The following is a 16,885-nucleotide window of genomic DNA, read 5'->3' as shown; positions in this document are numbered from 1 at the left end:
GATCAATTTCAGGATAATTGAGAGTTGCGCGACGAGGGAAAAAAAAATGGTGCAAATCAACAAGAAAAAAATGTAAAAGTAAATAAATAAAAGGATGAGGGGAAATTCTTGAATTGACGCTTAAAATGAATTCGGGTCCAGAAAATCCACACTGCTTCACAGGACGGGGCAGTTTAAAACAATAAAGCGAAAGGAACATGGCGGGTGCGATCATACCAGTACTAATGCACCGGATCCCATCAGAACTTCGAAGTTAAGCGTGCTTGGGCGACAGTAGTACTAGGATGGGTGACCCTTGGCCGGTCAACGGGTCGGGTCTACACCCGGATCCGGATCGGATCCCTGAAATTTTTGCGGGTATGGGTAGGGATTTAATTCCGTTATCCGGATCCGGATCCGTTTTTTCAAACAAAAAAACGGGTCGGATACGGAATATAGTATTCCGACCCGTATTAGACCCGGATCCGGATATAAATGATTTAATAATTTATAAAAAATATATATTATCAATATAATTTGATTAGGATGATGTATTTGAGTAAAATCAATTTGATTTATTTTCTTATTTGGTTTTTTCTTTGCATTAGCTAGAAATTTGTTTACAAATATATCTTTTTCTCTTTTCTGTTAGAAATTATAAATTTCGGCAAATTTGTTCGGGTAGACCCGACCCGGATCCGAGACTCGCCGGGTCCGGATCCGGAACACCGAATAAAAGACCCGTCGGGTAAACGGGTCGGCTCCGGGTCCGGGTCCGGAATAATGAATTCCGGCCCGGACCCGGCCCGTTGACACCCCTAGGTGACCCCCTGGGAAATCCTCGTGTTGCACCCCTCCCTTTTTTGTTTCGAAATCCAAATTTTCCCTTCGTTCTTTATGCTGTAGTAATTTAGCTCCGTCGGAACGATTGCTTTATATTTTGCTTCTCATCGAAGCATGAAGGCGGATCTGAAGGCGCGAGACAAGTCAGGAACGGTACGGCTGGATCGAAGCCCGGTTCGTCGGTCAAAGTTGTCGGCGCAAATGTATAAGCGCAAGCGTGAAGGATCAATTTCAGGATAATTGAGAGTTGCGCGACGAGGGAAAAAAAATGGTGCAAATCAACAAGAAAAAAATGTAAAAGTAAATAAATAAAAGGATGAGGGGAAATTCTTGAATTGACGCTTAAAATGAATTCGGGTCCAGAAAAGCCACACTGCTTCACAGGACGGGGCAGTTTAAAAGAATAAAGCGAAAGGAACATGGCGGGTGCGATCATACCAGCACTAATGCACCGGATCCCATCAGAACTTCGAAGTTAAGCGTGCTTGGGCGACAGTAGTACTAGGATGGGTGACCCTAGGCCGGTCAACGGGTCGGGTCTACACCCGGATCCGGATCGGATCCCTGAAATTTTTGCGGGTATGGGTAGGGATTTAATTCCGTTATCCGGATTCGGATCCGTTTTTTCAAACAAAAAAACGGGTCGGATACGGAATATAGTATTCCGACCCGTATTAGACCCGGATTCGGATATAAATGATTTAATAATTTATAAAAAATATATATTATCAATATAATTTGATTAGGATGATGTATTTGAGTAAAATCAATTTGATTTATTTTCTTATTTGGTTTTTTCTTTGCATTAGCTAGAAATTAGTTTACAAATATATCTTTTTCTCTTTTTTGTTAGAAATTATAAATTTTGGCAAATTTGTTCGGGTAGACCCGACCCGGATCCGAGACTCGCCGGGTCCGGATCCGGAACACCGAATAAAAGACCCGTCGGGTAAACGGGTCGGCTCCGGGTCCGGGTCCGGAATAATGAATTCCGGCCCGGACCCGGCCCGTTGACACCCCTAGGTGACCCCCTGGGAAATCCTCGTGTTGCACCCCTCCCTTTTTTGTTTCGAAATCCAAATTTTCCCTTCGTTCTTTATGCTGTAGTAATTTAGCTCCGTCGGAACGATTGCTTTATATTTTGCTTCTCATCGAAGCATGAAGGCGGATCTGAAGGCGCGAGACAAGTCAGGAACGGTACGGCTGGATCGAAGCCCGGATCGTCGGTCAAAGTTGTCGGCGCAAATGTATAAGCGCAAGCGTGAAGGATCAATTTCAGGATAATTGAGAGTTGTGCGACGAGGGAAAAAAAAGGTGCAAAGCAACAAGAAAAAAATATAAAAGTAAATAAATAAAAGGATGAGAGGAAATTCATGAATTGACGCTTAGAATGAATTCGGGTCCAGAAAAGCCAAACTGCTTCACAGGACGTGGCAGTTTAAAAGAATAAAGAGAAAGGAACATGGCGGGTGCGATCATACCAGCACTAATGCACCGGATCCCATCAGAACTTCGAAGTTAAGCGTGCTTGGGCGACAGTAGTACTAGGATGGGTGACCCTAGGCCGGTCAACGGGTCGGGTCTACACCCGGATCCGGATCGGATCCCTGAAATTTTTGCTGGTATGGGTAGGGATTTAATTCCGTTATCCGGATCCGGATCCGTTTTTTCAAACAAAAAAACGGGTCGGATACGGAATATAGTATTCCGACCCGTACTAGACCCGGATCCGGATATAAATGATTTAATAATTTATAAAAAATATATATTATCAATATAATTTGATTAGGATGATGTATTTGAGTAAAATCAATTTGATTTATTTTCTTATTTGGTTTTTTCTTTGCATTAGCTAGAAATTAGTTTACAAATATATCTTTTTCTCTTTTTTGTTAGAAATTATAAATTTTGGCAAATTTGTTCGGGTAGACCCGACCCGGATCCGAGACTCGCCGGGTCCGGATCCGGAACACCGAATAAAAGACCCGTCGGGTAAACGGGTCGGATCCGGGTCCGGGTCCGGAATAAAGAATTCCGGCCCGGATCCGGCCCGTTGACACCCCTAGGTGACCCCCTGGGAAATCCTCGTGTTGCACCCCTCCCTTTTTTGTTTCGAAATCCAAATTTTCCCTTCGTTCTTTATGCTGTAGTAATTTAGCTCCGTCGGAACGATTGCTTTAAATTTTGCTTCTCATCGAAGCATGAAGGCGGATCTGAAGGCGCGAGACAAGTCAGGAACGGTACGGCTGGATCGAAGCCCGGATCGTCGGTCAAAGTTGTCGGCGCAAATGTATACGCGCAAGCGTGAAGGATCAATTTCAGGATAATTGAGAGTTGCGCGACGAGGGAAAAAAAATGGTGCAAATCAACAAGAAAAAAATGTAAAAGTAAATAAATAAAAGGATGAGGGGAAATTCTTGAATTGACGCTTAAAATGAATTCGGGTCCAGAAAAGCCACACTGCTTCACGGGACGGGGCAGTTTAAAAGAATAAAGCGAAAGGAACATGGCGGGTGCGATCATACCAGCACTAATGCACCGGATCCCATCAGAACTTCGAAGTTAAGCGTGCTTGGGCGACAGTAGTACTAGGATGGGTGACCCTAGGCCGGTCAACGGGTCGGGTCTACACCCGGATCCGGATCGGATCCCTGAAATTTTTGCGGGTATGGGTAGGGATTTAATTCCGTTATCCGGATCCGGATCCGTTTTTTCAAACAAAAAAACGGGTCGGATACGGAATATAGTATTCCGACCCGTATTAGACCCGGATCCGGATATAAATGATTTAATAATTTATAAAAAATATATATTATCAATATAATTTGATTAGGATGATGTATTTGAGTAAAATCAATTTGATTTATTTTCTTATTTGGTTTTTTCTTTGCATTAGCTAGAAATTTGTTTACAAATATATCTTTTTCTCTTTTTTGTTAGAAATTATAAATTTCGGCAAATTTGTTCGGGTAGACCCGACCCGGATCCGAGACTCGCCGGGTCCGGATCCGGAACACCGAATAAAAGACCCGTCGGGTAAACGGGTCGGCTCCGGGTCCGGGTCCGGAATAATGAATTCCGGCCCGGACCCGGCCCGTTGACACCCCTAGGTGACCCCCTGGGAAATCCTCGTGTTGCACCCCTCCCTTTTTTGTTTCGAAATCCAAATTTTCCCTTCGTTCTTTATGCTGTAGTAATTTAGCTCCGTCGGAACGATTGCTTTATATTTTGCTTCTCATCGAAGCATGAAGGCGGATCTGAAGGCGCGAGACAAGTCAGGAACGGTACGGCTGGATCGAAGCCCGGTTCGTCGGTCAAAGTTGTCGGCGCAAATGTATAAGCGCAAGCGTGAAGGATCAATTTCAGGATAATTGAGAGTTGCGCGACGAGGGAAAAAAAAATGGTGCAAATCAACAAGAAAAAAATGTAAAAGTAAATAAATAAAAGGATGAGGGGAAATTCTTGAATTGACGCTTAAAATGAATTCGGGTCCAGAAAAGCCACACTGCTTCACAGGACGGGGCAGTTTAAAAGAATAAAGCGAAAGGAACATGGCGGGTGCGATCATACCAGCACTAATGCACCGGATCCCATCAGAACTTCGAAGTTAAGCGTGCTTGGGCGACAGTAGTACTAGGATGGGTGACCCTAGGCCGGTCAACGGGTCGGGTCTACACCCGGATCCGGATCGGATCCCTGAAATTTTTGCGGGTATGGGTAGGGATTTAATTCCGTTATCCGGATCCGGATCCGTTTTTTCAAACAAAAAAACGGGTCGGATACGGAATATAGTATTCCGACCCGTATTAGACCCGGATCCGGATATAAATGATTTAATAATTTATAAAAAATATATATTATCAATATAATTTGATTAGGATGATGTATTTGAGTAAAATCAATTTGATTTATTTTCTTATTTGGTTTTTTCTTTGCATTAGCTAGAAATTAGTTTACAAATATATCTTTTTCTCTTTTTTGTTAGAAATTATAAATTTTGGCAAATTTGTTCGGGTAGACCCGACCCGGATCCGAGACTCGCCGGGTCCGGATCCGGAACACCGAATAAAAGACCCGTCGGGTAAACGGGTCGGCTCCGGGTCCGGGTCCGGAATAATGAATTCCGGCCCGGACCCGGCCCGTTGACACCCCTAGGTGACCCCCTGGGAAATCCTCGTGTTGCACCCCTCCCTTTTTTGTTTCGAAATCCAAATTTTCCCTTCGTTCTTTATGCTGTAGTAATTTAGCTCCGTCGGAACGATTGCTTTATATTTTGCTTCTCATCGAAGCATGAAGGCGGATCTGAAGGCGCGAGACAAGTCAGGAACGGTACGGCTGGATCGAAGCCCGGATCGTCGGTCAAAGTTGTCGGCGCAAATGTATAAGCGCAAGCGTGAAGGATCAATTTCAGGATAATTGAGAGTTGTGCGACGAGGGAAAAAAAAGGTGCAAAGCAACAAGAAAAAAATATAAAAGTAAATAAATAAAAGGATGAGAGGAAATTCATGAATTGACGCTTAGAATGAATTCGGGTCCAGAAAAGCCAAACTGCTTCACAGGACGTGGCAGTTTAAAAGAATAAAGCGAAAGGAACATGGCGGGTGCGATCATACCAGCACTAATGCACCGGATCCCATCAGAACTTCGAAGTTAAGCGTGCTTGGGCGACAGTAGTACTAGGATGGGTGACCCTAGGCCGGTCAACGGGTCGGGTCTACACCCGGATCCGGATCGGATCCCTGAAATTTTTGCGGGTATGGGTAGGGATTTAATTCCGTTATCCGGATCCGGATCCGTTTTTTCAAACAAAAAAACGGGTCGGATACGGAATATAGTATTCCGACCCGTATTAGACCCGGATTCGGATATAAATGATTTAATAATTTATAAAAAATATATATTATCAATATAATTTGATTAGGATGATGTATTTGAGTAAAATCAATTTGATTTATTTTCTTATTTGGTTTTTTCTTTGCATTAGCTAGAAATTAGTTTACAAATATATCTTTTTCTCTTTTTTGTTAGAAATTATAAATTTTGGCAAATTTGTTCGGGTAGACCCGACCCGGATCCGAGACTCGCCGGGTCCGGATCCGGAACACCGAATAAAAGACCCGTCGGGTAAACGGGTCGGCTCCGGGTCCGGGTCCGGAATAATGAATTCCGGCCCGGACCCGGCCCGTTGACACCCCTAGGTGACCCCCTGGGAAATCCTCGTGTTGCACCCCTCCCTTTTTTGTTTCGAAATCCAAATTTTCCCTTCGTTCTTTATGCTGTAGTAATTTAGCTCCGTCGGAACGATTGCTTTATATTTTGCTTCTCATCGAAGCATGAAGGCGGATCTGAAGGCGCGAGACAAGTCAGGAACGGTACGGCTGGATCGAAGCCCGGATCGTCGGTCAAAGTTGTCGGCGCAAATGTATAAGCGCAAGCGTGAAGGATCAATTTCAGGATAATTGAGAGTTGCGCGACGAGGGAAAAAAAATGGTGCAAATCAACAAGAAAAAAATGTAAAAGTAAATAAATAAAAGGATGAGGGGAAATTCTTGAATTGACGCTTAAAATGAATTCGGGTCCAGAAAAGCCACACTGCTTCACAGGACGGGGCAGTTTAAAAGAATAAAGCGAAAGGAACATGGCGGGTGCGATCATACCAGCACTAATGCACCGGATCCCATCAGAACTCCGAAGTTAAGCGTGCTTGGGCGAGAGTAGTACTAGGATGGGTGACCCCCTGGGAAGTCCTCGTGTTGCACCCCTCCCTTTTTTGTTTCGAAATCCAAATTTCCCCTTCGTTCTTTATGCTGTAGTAATTTAGCTCCGTCGGAACGATTGCTTGATATTTTGCTTCTCATCGAAGCATGAAGGCGGATCTGAAGGCGCGAGACAAGTCAGGAACGGTACGGCTGGATCGAAGCCCGGATCGTCGGTCAAAGTTGTCGGCGCAAATGTATAAGCGCAAGCGTGAAGGATCAATTTCAGGATAATTGAGAGTTGTGCGACGAGGGAAAAAAAAGGTGCAAAGCAACAAGAAAAAAATATAAAAGTAAATAAATAAAAGGATGAGAGGAAATTCATGAATTGACGCTTAGAATGAATTCGGGTCCAGAAAAGCCAAACTGCTTCACAGGACGTGGCAGTTTAAAAGAATAAAGCGAAAGGAACATGGCGGGTGCGATCATACCAGCACTAATGCACCGGATCCCATCAGAACTCCGAAGTTAAGCGTGCTTGGGCGACAGTAGTACTAGGATGGGTGACCCTAGGCCTGTCAACGGGTCGGGTCTAGACCCGGATCCGGATCGGATCGCTGAAATTTTTTCGGGTATGGGTAGGGATTTAATTCCGTTATCCGGATCCGGATCCGTTTTTTCAAACAAAAAAACGGGTCGGATACGGAATATAGTATTCCGACCCGTATTAGACCCGGATCCGGATATAAATGATTTAATAATTTATAAAAAATATATATTATCAATATAATTTGATTAGGATGATGTATTTGAGTAAAATCAATTTGATTTATTTTCTTATTTGGTTTTTTCTTTGCATTAGCTAGAAATTTGTTTACAAATATATCTTTTTCTCTTTTTTGTTAGAAATTATAAATTTCGGCAAATTTGTTCGGGTAGACCCGACCCGGATCCGAGACTCGCCGGGTCCGGATCCGGAACACCGAATAAAAGACCCGTCGGGTAAACGGGTCGGCTCCGGGTCCGGGTCCGGAATAATGAATTCCGGCCCGGACCCGGCCCGTTGACACCCCTAGGTGACCCCCTGGGAAATCCTCGTGTTGCACCCCTCCCTTTTTTGTTTCGAAATCCAAATTTTCCCTTCGTTCTTTATGCTGTAGTAATTTAGCTCCGTCGGAACGATTGCTTTATATTTTGCTTCTCATCGAAGCATGAAGGCGGATCTGAAGGCGCGAGACAAGTCAGGAACGGTACGGCTGGATCGAAGCCCGGTTCGTCGGTCAAAGTTGTCGGCGCAAATGTATAAGCGCAAGCGTGAAGGATCAATTTCAGGATAATTGAGAGTTGCGCGACGAGGGAAAAAAAAATGGTGCAAATCAACAAGAAAAAAATGTAAAAGTAAATAAATAAAAGGATGAGGGGAAATTCTTGAATTGACGCTTAAAATGAATTCGGGTCCAGAAAAGCCACACTGCTTCACAGGACGGGGCAGTTTAAAAGAATAAAGCGAAAGGAACATGGTGGGTGCGATCATACCAGCACTAATGCACCGGATCCCATCAGAACTCCGAAGTTAAGCGTGCTTGGGCGAGAGTAGTACTAGGATGGGTGACCCCCTGGGAAGTCCTCGTGTTGCACCCCTCCCTTTTTTGTTTCGAAATCCAAATTTCCCCTTCGTTCTTTATGCTGTAGTAATTTAGCTCCGTCGGAACGATTGCTTTATATTTTGCTTCTTATCGAAGCATGAAGGCGGATCTGAAGGCGCGAGACAAGTCAGGAACGGTACGGCTGGATCGAAGCCCGGATCGTCGGTCAAAGTTGTCGGCGCAAATGTATAAGCGCAAGCGTGAAGGATCAATTTCAGGATAATTGAGAGTTGTGCGACGAGGGAAAAAAAAGGTGCAAAGCAACAAGAAAAAAATATAAAAGTAAATAAATAAAAGGATGAGAGGAAATTCATGAATTGACGCTTAGAATGAATTCGGGTCCAGAAAAGCCAAACTGCTTCACAGGACGTGGCAGTTTAAAAGAATAAAGCGAAAGGAACATGGCGGGTGCGATCATACCAGCACTAATGCACCGGATCCCATCAGAACTTCGAAGTTAAGCGTGCTTGGGCGACAGTAGTACTAGGATGGGTGACCCTAGGCCGGTCAACGGGTCGGGTCTACACCCGGATCCGGATCGGATCCCTGAAATTTTTGCTGGTATGGGTAGGGATTTAATTCCGTTATCCGGATCCGGATCCGTTTTTTCAAACAAAAAAACGGGTCGGATACGGAATATAGTATTCCGACCCGTACTAGACCCGGATCCGGATATAAATGATTTAATAATTTATAAAAAATATATATTATCAATATAATTTGATTAGGATGATGTATTTGAGTAAAATCAATTTGATTTATTTTCTTATTTGGTTTTTTCTTTGCTTTAGCTAGAAATTAGTTTACAAATATATCTTTTTCTCTTTTTTGTTAGAAATTATAAATTTTGGCAAATTTGTTCGGGTAGACCCGACCCGGATCCGAGACTCGCCGGGTCCGGATCCGGAACACCGAATAAAAGACCCGTCGGGTAAACGGGTCGGATCCGGGTCCGGGTCCGGAATAAAGAATTCCGGCCCGGATCCGGCCCGTTGACACCCCTAGGTGACCCCCTGGGAAATCCTCGTGTTGCACCCCTCCCTTTTTTGTTTCGAAATCCAAATTTTCCCTTCGTTCTTTATGCTGTAGTAATTTAGCTCCGTCGGAACGATTGCTTTATATTTTGCTTCTCATCGAAGCATGAAGGCGGATCTGAAGGCGCGAGACAAGTCAGGAACGGTACGGCTGAATCGAAGCCCGGATCGTCGGTCAATGTTGTCGGCGCAAATGCATAAGCGCAAGCGTGAAGGATCAATTTCAGGATAATTGAGAGTTGTGCGACGAGGGAAAAAAAAGGTGCAAAGCAACAAGAAAAAAATATAAAAGTAAATAAATAAAAGGATGAGAGGAAATTCATGAATTGACGCTTAGAATGAATTCGGGTCCAGAAAAGCCAAACTGCTTCACAGGACGTGGCGGTTTAAAAGAATAAAGCGAAAGGAACATGGCGGGTGCGATCATACCAGCACTAATGCACCGGATCCCATCAGAACTTCGAAGTTAAGCGTGCTTGGGCGACAGTAGTACTAGGATGGGTGACCCTAGGCCGGTCAACGGGTCGGGTCTACACCCGGATCCGGATCGGATCCCTGAAATTTTTGCGGGTATGGGTAGGGATTTAATTCCGTTATCCGGATCCGGATCCGTTTTTTCAAACAAAAAAACGGGTCGGATACGGAATATAGTATTCCGACCCGTATTAGACCCGGATTCGGATATAAATGATTTAATAATTTATAAAAAATATATATTATCAATATAATTTGATTAGGATGATGTATTTGAGTAAAATCAATTTGATTTATTTTCTTATTTGGTTTTTTCTTTGCATTAGCTAGAAATTAGTTTACAAATATATCTTTTTCTCTTTTTTGTTAGAAATTATAAATTTTGGCAAATTTGTTCGGGTAGACCCGACCCGGATCCGAGACTCGCCGGGTCCGGATCCGGAACACCGAATAAAAGACCCGTCGGGTAAACGGGTCGGCTCCGGGTCCGGGTCCGGAATAATGAATTCCGGCCCGGATGGTATGGGTAGGGATTTAATTCCGTTATCCGGATCCGGATCCGTTTTTTCAAACAAAAAAACGGGTCGGATACGGAATATAGTATTCCGACCCGTACTAGACCCGGATCCGGATATAAATGATTTAATAATTTATAAAAAATATATATTATCAATATAATTTGATTAGGATGATGTATTTGAGTAAAATCAATTTGATTTATTTTCTTATTTGGTTTTTTCTTTGCATTAGCTAGAAATTTGTTTACAAATATATCTTTTTCTCTTTTTTGTTAGAAATTATAAATTTCGGCAAATTTGTTCGGGTAGACCCGACCCGGATCCGAGACTCGCCGGGTCCGGATCCGGAACACCGAATAAAAGACCCGTCGGGTAAACGGGTCGGCTCCGGGTCCGGGTCCGGAATAATGAATTCCGGCCCGGACCCGGCCCGTTGACACCCCTAGGTGACCCCCTGGGAAATCCTCGTGTTGCACCCCTCCCTTTTTTGTTTCGAAATCCAAATTTTCCCTTCGTTCTTTATGCTGTAGTAATTTAGCTCCGTCGGAACGATTGCTTTATATTTTGCTTCTCATCGAAGCATGAAGGCGGATCTGAAGGCGCGAGACAAGTCAGGAACGGTACGGCTGGATCGAAGCCCGGTTCGTCGGTCAAAGTTGTCGGCGCAAATGTATAAGCGCAAGCGTGAAGGATCAATTTCAGGATAATTGAGAGTTGCGCGACGAGGGAAAAAAAAATGGTGCAAATCAACAAGAAAAAAATGTAAAAGTAAATAAATAAAAGGATGAGGGGAAATTCTTGAATTGACGCTTAAAATGAATTCGGGTCCAGAAAAGCCACACTGCTTCACAGGACGGGGCAGTTTAAAAGAATAAAGCGAAAGGAACATGGCGGGTGCGATCATACCAGCACTAATGCACCGGATCCCATCAGAACTTCGAAGTTAAGCGTGCTTGGGCGACAGTAGTACTAGGATGGGTGACCCTAGGCCGGTCAACGGGTCGGGTCTACACCCGGATCCGGATCGGATCCCTGAAATTTTTGCGGGTATGGGTAGGGATTTAATTCCGTTATCCGGATCCGGATCCGTTTTTTCAAACAAAAAAACGGGTCGGATACGGAATATAGTATTCCGACCCGTATTAGACCCGGATCCGGATATAAATGATTTAATAATTTATAAAAAATATATATTATCAATATAATTTGATTAGGATGATGTATTTGAGTAAAATCAATTTGATTTATTTTCTTATTTGGTTTTTTCTTTGCATTAGCTAGAAATTTGTTTACAAATATATCTTTTTCTCTTTTTTGTTAGAAATTATAAATTTCGGCAAATTTGTTCGGGTAGACCCGACCCGGATCCGAGACTCGCCGGGTCCGGATCCGGAACACCGAATAAAAGACCCGTCGGGTAAACGGGTCGGCTCCGGGTCCGGGTCCGGAATAATGAATTCCGGCCCGGACCCGGCCCGTTGACACCCCTAGGTGACCCCCTGGGAAATCCTCGTGTTGCACCCCTCCCTTTTTTGTTTCGAAATCCAAATTTTCCCTTCGTTCTTTATGCTGTAGTAATTTAGCTCCGTCGGAACGATTGCTTTATATTTTGCTTCTCATCGAAGCATGAAGGCGGATCTGAAGGCGCGAGACAAGTCAGGAACGGTACGGCTGGATCGAAGCCCGGTTCGTCGGTCAAAGTTGTCGGCGCAAATGTATAAGCGCAAGCGTGAAGGATCAATTTCAGGATAATTGAGAGTTGCGCGACGAGGGAAAAAAAAATGGTGCAAATCAACAAGAAAAAAATGTAAAAGTAAATAAATAAAAGGATGAGGGGAAATTCTTGAATTGACGCTTAAAATGAATTCGGGTCCAGAAAAGCCACACTGCTTCACAGGACGGGGCAGTTTAAAAGAATAAAGCGAAAGGAACATGGTGGGTGCGATCATACCAGCACTAATGCACCGGATCCCATCAGAACTCCGAAGTTAAGCGTGCTTGGGCGAGAGTAGTACTAGGATGGGTGACCCCCTGGGAAGTCCTCGTGTTGCACCCCTCCCTTTTTTGTTTCGAAATCCAAATTTCCCCTTCGTTCTTTATGCTGTAGTAATTTAGCTCCGTCGGAACGATTGCTTTATATTTTGCTTCTTATCGAAGCATGAAGGCGGATCTGAAGGCGCGAGACAAGTCAGGAACGGTACGGCTGGATCGAAGCCCGGATCGTCGGTCAAAGTTGTCGGCGCAAATGTATAAGCGCAAGCGTGAAGGATCAATTTCAGGATAATTGAGAGTTGTGCGACGAGGGAAAAAAAAGGTGCAAAGCAACAAGAAAAAAATATAAAAGTAAATAAATAAAAGGATGAGAGGAAATTCATGAATTGACGCTTAGAATGAATTCGGGTCCAGAAAAGCCAAACTGCTTCACAGGACGTGGCAGTTTAAAAGAATAAAGCGAAAGGAACATGGCGGGTGCGATCATACCAGCACTAATGCACCGGATCCCATCAGAACTTCGAAGTTAAGCGTGCTTGGGCGACAGTAGTACTAGGATGGGTGACCCTAGGCCGGTCAACGGGTCGGGTCTACACCCGGATCCGGATCGGATCCCTGAAATTTTTGCTGGTATGGGTAGGGATTTAATTCCGTTATCCGGATCCGGATCCGTTTTTTCAAACAAAAAAACGGGTCGGATACGGAATATAGTATTCCGACCCGTACTAGACCCGGATCCGGATATAAATGATTTAATAATTTATAAAAAATATATATTATCAATATAATTTGATTAGGATGATGTATTTGAGTAAAATCAATTTGATTTATTTTCTTATTTGGTTTTTTCTTTGCTTTAGCTAGAAATTAGTTTACAAATATATCTTTTTCTCTTTTTTGTTAGAAATTATAAATTTTGGCAAATTTGTTCGGGTAGACCCGACCCGGATCCGAGACTCGCCGGGTCCGGATCCGGAACACCGAATAAAAGACCCGTCGGGTAAACGGGTCGGATCCGGGTCCGGGTCCGGAATAAAGAATTCCGGCCCGGATCCGGCCCGTTGACACCCCTAGGTGACCCCCTGGGAAATCCTCGTGTTGCACCCCTCCCTTTTTTGTTTCGAAATCCAAATTTTCCCTTCGTTCTTTATGCTGTAGTAATTTAGCTCCGTCGGAACGATTGCTTTATATTTTGCTTCTCATCGAAGCATGAAGGCGGATCTGAAGGCGCGAGACAAGTCAGGAACGGTACGGCTGAATCGAAGCCCGGATCGTCGGTCAATGTTGTCGGCGCAAATGCATAAGCGCAAGCGTGAAGGATCAATTTCAGGATAATTGAGAGTTGTGCGACGAGGGAAAAAAAAGGTGCAAAGCAACAAGAAAAAAATATAAAAGTAAATAAATAAAAGGATGAGAGGAAATTCATGAATTGACGCTTAGAATGAATTCGGGTCCAGAAAAGCCAAACTGCTTCACAGGACGTGGCGGTTTAAAAGAATAAAGCGAAAGGAACATGGCGGGTGCGATCATACCAGCACTAATGCACCGGATCCCATCAGAACTTCGAAGTTAAGCGTGCTTGGGCGACAGTAGTACTAGGATGGGTGACCCTAGGCCGGTCAACGGGTCGGGTCTACACCCGGATCCGGATCGGATCCCTGAAATTTTTGCGGGTATGGGTAGGGATTTAATTCCGTTATCCGGATCCGGATCCGTTTTTTCAAACAAAAAAACGGGTCGGATACGGAATATAGTATTCCGACCCGTATTAGAACCGGATCCGGATATAAATGATTTAATAATTTATAAAAAATATATATTATCAATATAATTTGATTAGGATGATGTATTTGAGTAAAATCAATTTGATTTATTTTCTTATTTGGTTTTTTCTTTGCATTAGCTAGAAATTTGTTTACAAATATATCTTTTTCTCTTTTTTGTTAGAAATTATAAATTTCGGCAAATTTGTTCGGGTAGACCCGACCCGGATCCGAGACTCGCCGGGTCCGGATCCGGAACACCGAATAAAAGACCCGTCGGGTAAACGGGTCGGCTCCGGGTCCGGGTCCGGAATAATGAATTCCGGCCCGGACCCGGCCCGTTGACACCCCTAGGTGACCCCCTGGGAAATCCTCGTGTTGCACCCCTCCCTTTTTTGTTTCGAAATCCAAATTTTCCCTTCGTTCTTTATGCTGTAGTAATTTAGCTCCGTCGGAACGATTGCTTTATATTTTGCTTCTCATCGAAGCATGAAGGCGGATCTGAAGGCGCGAGACAAGTCAGGAACGGTACGGCTGGATCGAAGCCCGGTTCGTCGGTCAAAGTTGTCGGCGCAAATGTATAAGCGCAAGCGTGAAGGATCAATTTCAGGATAATTGAGAGTTGCGCGACGAGGGAAAAAAAAATGGTGCAAATCAACAAGAAAAAAATGTAAAAGTAAATAAATAAAAGGATGAGGGGAAATTCTTGAATTGACGCTTAAAATGAATTCGGGTCCAGAAAAGCCACACTGCTTCACAGGACGGGGCAGTTTAAAAGAATAAAGCGAAAGGAACATGGCGGGTGCGATCATACCAGCACTAATGCACCGGATCCCATCAGAACTTCGAAGTTAAGCGTGCTTGGGCGACAGTAGTACTAGGATGGGTGACCCTAGACCGGTCAACGGGTCGGGTCTACACCCGGATCCGGATCGGATCCCTGAAATTTTTGCGGGTATGGGTAGGGATTTAATTCCGTTATCCGGATCCGGATCCGTTTTTTCAAACAAAAAAACGGGTCGGATACGGAATATAGTATTCCGACCCGTATTAGACCCGGATCCGGATATAAATGATTTAATAATTTATAAAAAATATATATTATCAATATAATTTGATTAGGATGATGTATTTGAGTAAAATCAATTTGATTTATTTTCTTATTTGGTTTTTTCTTTGCATTAGCTAGAAATTTGTTTACAAATATATCTTTTTCTCTTTTTTGTTAGAAATTATAAATTTCGGCAAATTTGTTCGGGTAGACCCGACCCGGATCCGAGACTCGCCGGGTCCGGATCCGGAACACCGAATAAAAGACCCGTCGGGTAAACGGGTCGGCTCCGGGTCCGGGTCCGGAATAATGAATTCCGGCCCGGACCCGGCCCGTTGACACCCCTAGGTGACCCCCTGGGAAATCCTCGTGTTGCACCCCTCCCTTTTTTGTTTCGAAATCCAAATTTTCCCTTCGTTCTTTATGCTGTAGTAATTTAGCTCCGTCGGAACGATTGCTTTATATTTTGCTTCTCATCGAAGCATGAAGGCGGATCTGAAGGCGCGAGACAAGTCAGGAACGGTACGGCTGGATCGAAGCCCGGTTCGTCGGTCAAAGTTGTCGGCGCAAATGTATAAGCGCAAGCGTGAAGGATCAATTTCAGGATAATTGAGAGTTGCGCGACGAGGGAAAAAAAAATGGTGCAAATCAACAAGAAAAAAATGTAAAAGTAAATAAATAAAAGGATGAGGGGAAATTCTTGAATTGACGCTTAAAATGAATTCGGGTCCAGAAAAGCCACACTGCTTCACAGGACGGGGCAGTTTAAAAGAATAAAGCGAAAGGAACATGGTGGGTGCGATCATACCAGCACTAATGCACCGGATCCCATCAGAACTCCGAAGTTAAGCGTGCTTGGGCGAGAGTAGTACTAGGATGGGTGACCCCCTGGGAAGTCCTCGTGTTGCACCCCTCCCTTTTTTGTTTCGAAATCCAAATTTCCCCTTCGTTCTTTATGCTGTAGTAATTTAGCTCCGTCGGAACGATTGCTTTATATTTTGCTTCTTATCGAAGCATGAAGGCGGATCTGAAGGCGCGAGACAAGTCAGGAACGGTACGGCTGGATCGAAGCCCGGATCGTCGGTCAAAGTTGTCGGCGCAAATGTATAAGCGCAAGCGTGAAGGATCAATTTCAGGATAATTGAGAGTTGTGCGACGAGGGAAAAAAAAGGTGCAAAGCAACAAGAAAAAAATATAAAAGTAAATAAATAAAAGGATGAGAGGAAATTCATGAATTGACGCTTAGAATGAATTCGGGTCCAGAAAAGCCAAACTGCTTCACAGGACGTGGCAGTTTAAAAGAATAAAGCGAAAGGAACATGGCGGGTGCGATCATACCAGCACTAATGCACCGGATCCCATCAGAACTTCGAAGTTAAGCGTGCTTGGGCGACAGTAGTACTAGGATGGGTGACCCTAGGCCGGTCAACGGGTCGGGTCTACACCCGGATCCGGATCGGATCCCTGAAATTTTTGCTGGTATGGGTAGGGATTTAATTCCGTTATCCGGATCCGGATCCGTTTTTTCAAACAAAAAAACGGGTCGGATACGGAATATAGTATTCCGACCCGTACTAGACCCGGATCCGGATATAAATGATTTAATAATTTATAAAAAATATATATTATCAATATAATTTGATTAGGATGATGTATTTGAGTAAAATCAATTTGATTTATTTTCTTATTTGGTTTTTTCTTTGCTTTAGCTAGAAATTAGTTTACAAATATATCTTTTTCTCTTTTTTGTTAGAAATTATAAATTTTGGCAAATTTGTTCGGGTAGACCCGACCCGGATCCGAGACTCGCCGGGTCCGGATCCGGAACACCGAATAAAAGACCCGTCGGGTAAACGGGTCGGATCCGGGTCCGGGTCCGGAATAAAGAA

At 43.8% G+C, this 16,885-nt stretch overlaps 4 non-coding genes and 14 pseudogenes across 4 annotated transcripts; all 18 read left to right on the top strand.

Moving 5' to 3' along the window:
* The first annotated feature begins 202 nt into the window (after positions 1–202).
* On the top strand, positions 203–320 carry LOC140020028 (5S ribosomal RNA; annotated as a pseudogene).
* A 926-nt stretch (positions 321–1,246) lies between these two features.
* On the top strand, positions 1,247–1,364 carry LOC140019572 (5S ribosomal RNA; annotated as a pseudogene).
* Positions 1,365–2,289: 925 nt separating this feature from the next.
* LOC140019571 (5S ribosomal RNA) lies at positions 2,290–2,407 on the top strand (annotated as a pseudogene).
* A 926-nt stretch (positions 2,408–3,333) lies between these two features.
* LOC140019569 (5S ribosomal RNA) lies at positions 3,334–3,451 on the top strand (annotated as a pseudogene).
* A 927-nt stretch (positions 3,452–4,378) lies between these two features.
* Positions 4,379–4,496, top strand: LOC140019568 (5S ribosomal RNA; annotated as a pseudogene).
* Positions 4,497–5,421: 925 nt separating this feature from the next.
* On the top strand, positions 5,422–5,539 carry LOC140019567 (5S ribosomal RNA; annotated as a pseudogene).
* A 926-nt stretch (positions 5,540–6,465) lies between these two features.
* LOC140018373 (5S ribosomal RNA) lies at positions 6,466–6,584 on the top strand. Its single transcript, XR_011824516.1, has one exon. It is a non-coding gene; the product is annotated as a 5S ribosomal RNA (ribosomal RNA).
* Positions 6,585–6,995: 411 nt separating this feature from the next.
* Positions 6,996–7,113, top strand: LOC140018668 (5S ribosomal RNA; annotated as a pseudogene).
* Positions 7,114–8,040: 927 nt separating this feature from the next.
* LOC140018362 (5S ribosomal RNA) lies at positions 8,041–8,159 on the top strand. Its single transcript, XR_011824515.1, has one exon. It is a non-coding gene; the product is annotated as a 5S ribosomal RNA (ribosomal RNA).
* Positions 8,160–8,570: 411 nt separating this feature from the next.
* LOC140019566 (5S ribosomal RNA) lies at positions 8,571–8,688 on the top strand (annotated as a pseudogene).
* A 925-nt stretch (positions 8,689–9,613) lies between these two features.
* On the top strand, positions 9,614–9,731 carry LOC140019565 (5S ribosomal RNA; annotated as a pseudogene).
* A 1,351-nt stretch (positions 9,732–11,082) lies between these two features.
* LOC140019564 (5S ribosomal RNA) lies at positions 11,083–11,200 on the top strand (annotated as a pseudogene).
* A 927-nt stretch (positions 11,201–12,127) lies between these two features.
* Positions 12,128–12,246, top strand: LOC140018351 (5S ribosomal RNA). Its single transcript, XR_011824514.1, has one exon. It is a non-coding gene; the product is annotated as a 5S ribosomal RNA (ribosomal RNA).
* A 411-nt stretch (positions 12,247–12,657) lies between these two features.
* Positions 12,658–12,775, top strand: LOC140019563 (5S ribosomal RNA; annotated as a pseudogene).
* Positions 12,776–13,700: 925 nt separating this feature from the next.
* On the top strand, positions 13,701–13,818 carry LOC140019562 (5S ribosomal RNA; annotated as a pseudogene).
* Positions 13,819–14,745: 927 nt separating this feature from the next.
* Positions 14,746–14,863, top strand: LOC140020099 (5S ribosomal RNA; annotated as a pseudogene).
* A 927-nt stretch (positions 14,864–15,790) lies between these two features.
* On the top strand, positions 15,791–15,909 carry LOC140018340 (5S ribosomal RNA). The gene has a single exon (XR_011824513.1). It is a non-coding gene; the product is annotated as a 5S ribosomal RNA (ribosomal RNA).
* A 411-nt stretch (positions 15,910–16,320) lies between these two features.
* Positions 16,321–16,438, top strand: LOC140019561 (5S ribosomal RNA; annotated as a pseudogene).
* The last annotated feature ends 447 nt before the right edge of the window (positions 16,439–16,885 follow it).

The sequence above is a fragment of the Coffea arabica genome, chromosome 11c (assembly GCF_036785885.1).
Source record: "Coffea arabica cultivar ET-39 chromosome 11c, Coffea Arabica ET-39 HiFi, whole genome shotgun sequence".
NCBI lineage: Eukaryota > Viridiplantae > Streptophyta > Magnoliopsida > Gentianales > Rubiaceae > Coffea > Coffea arabica.
This window is presented reverse-complemented; position numbering and strand designations above follow the sequence as displayed.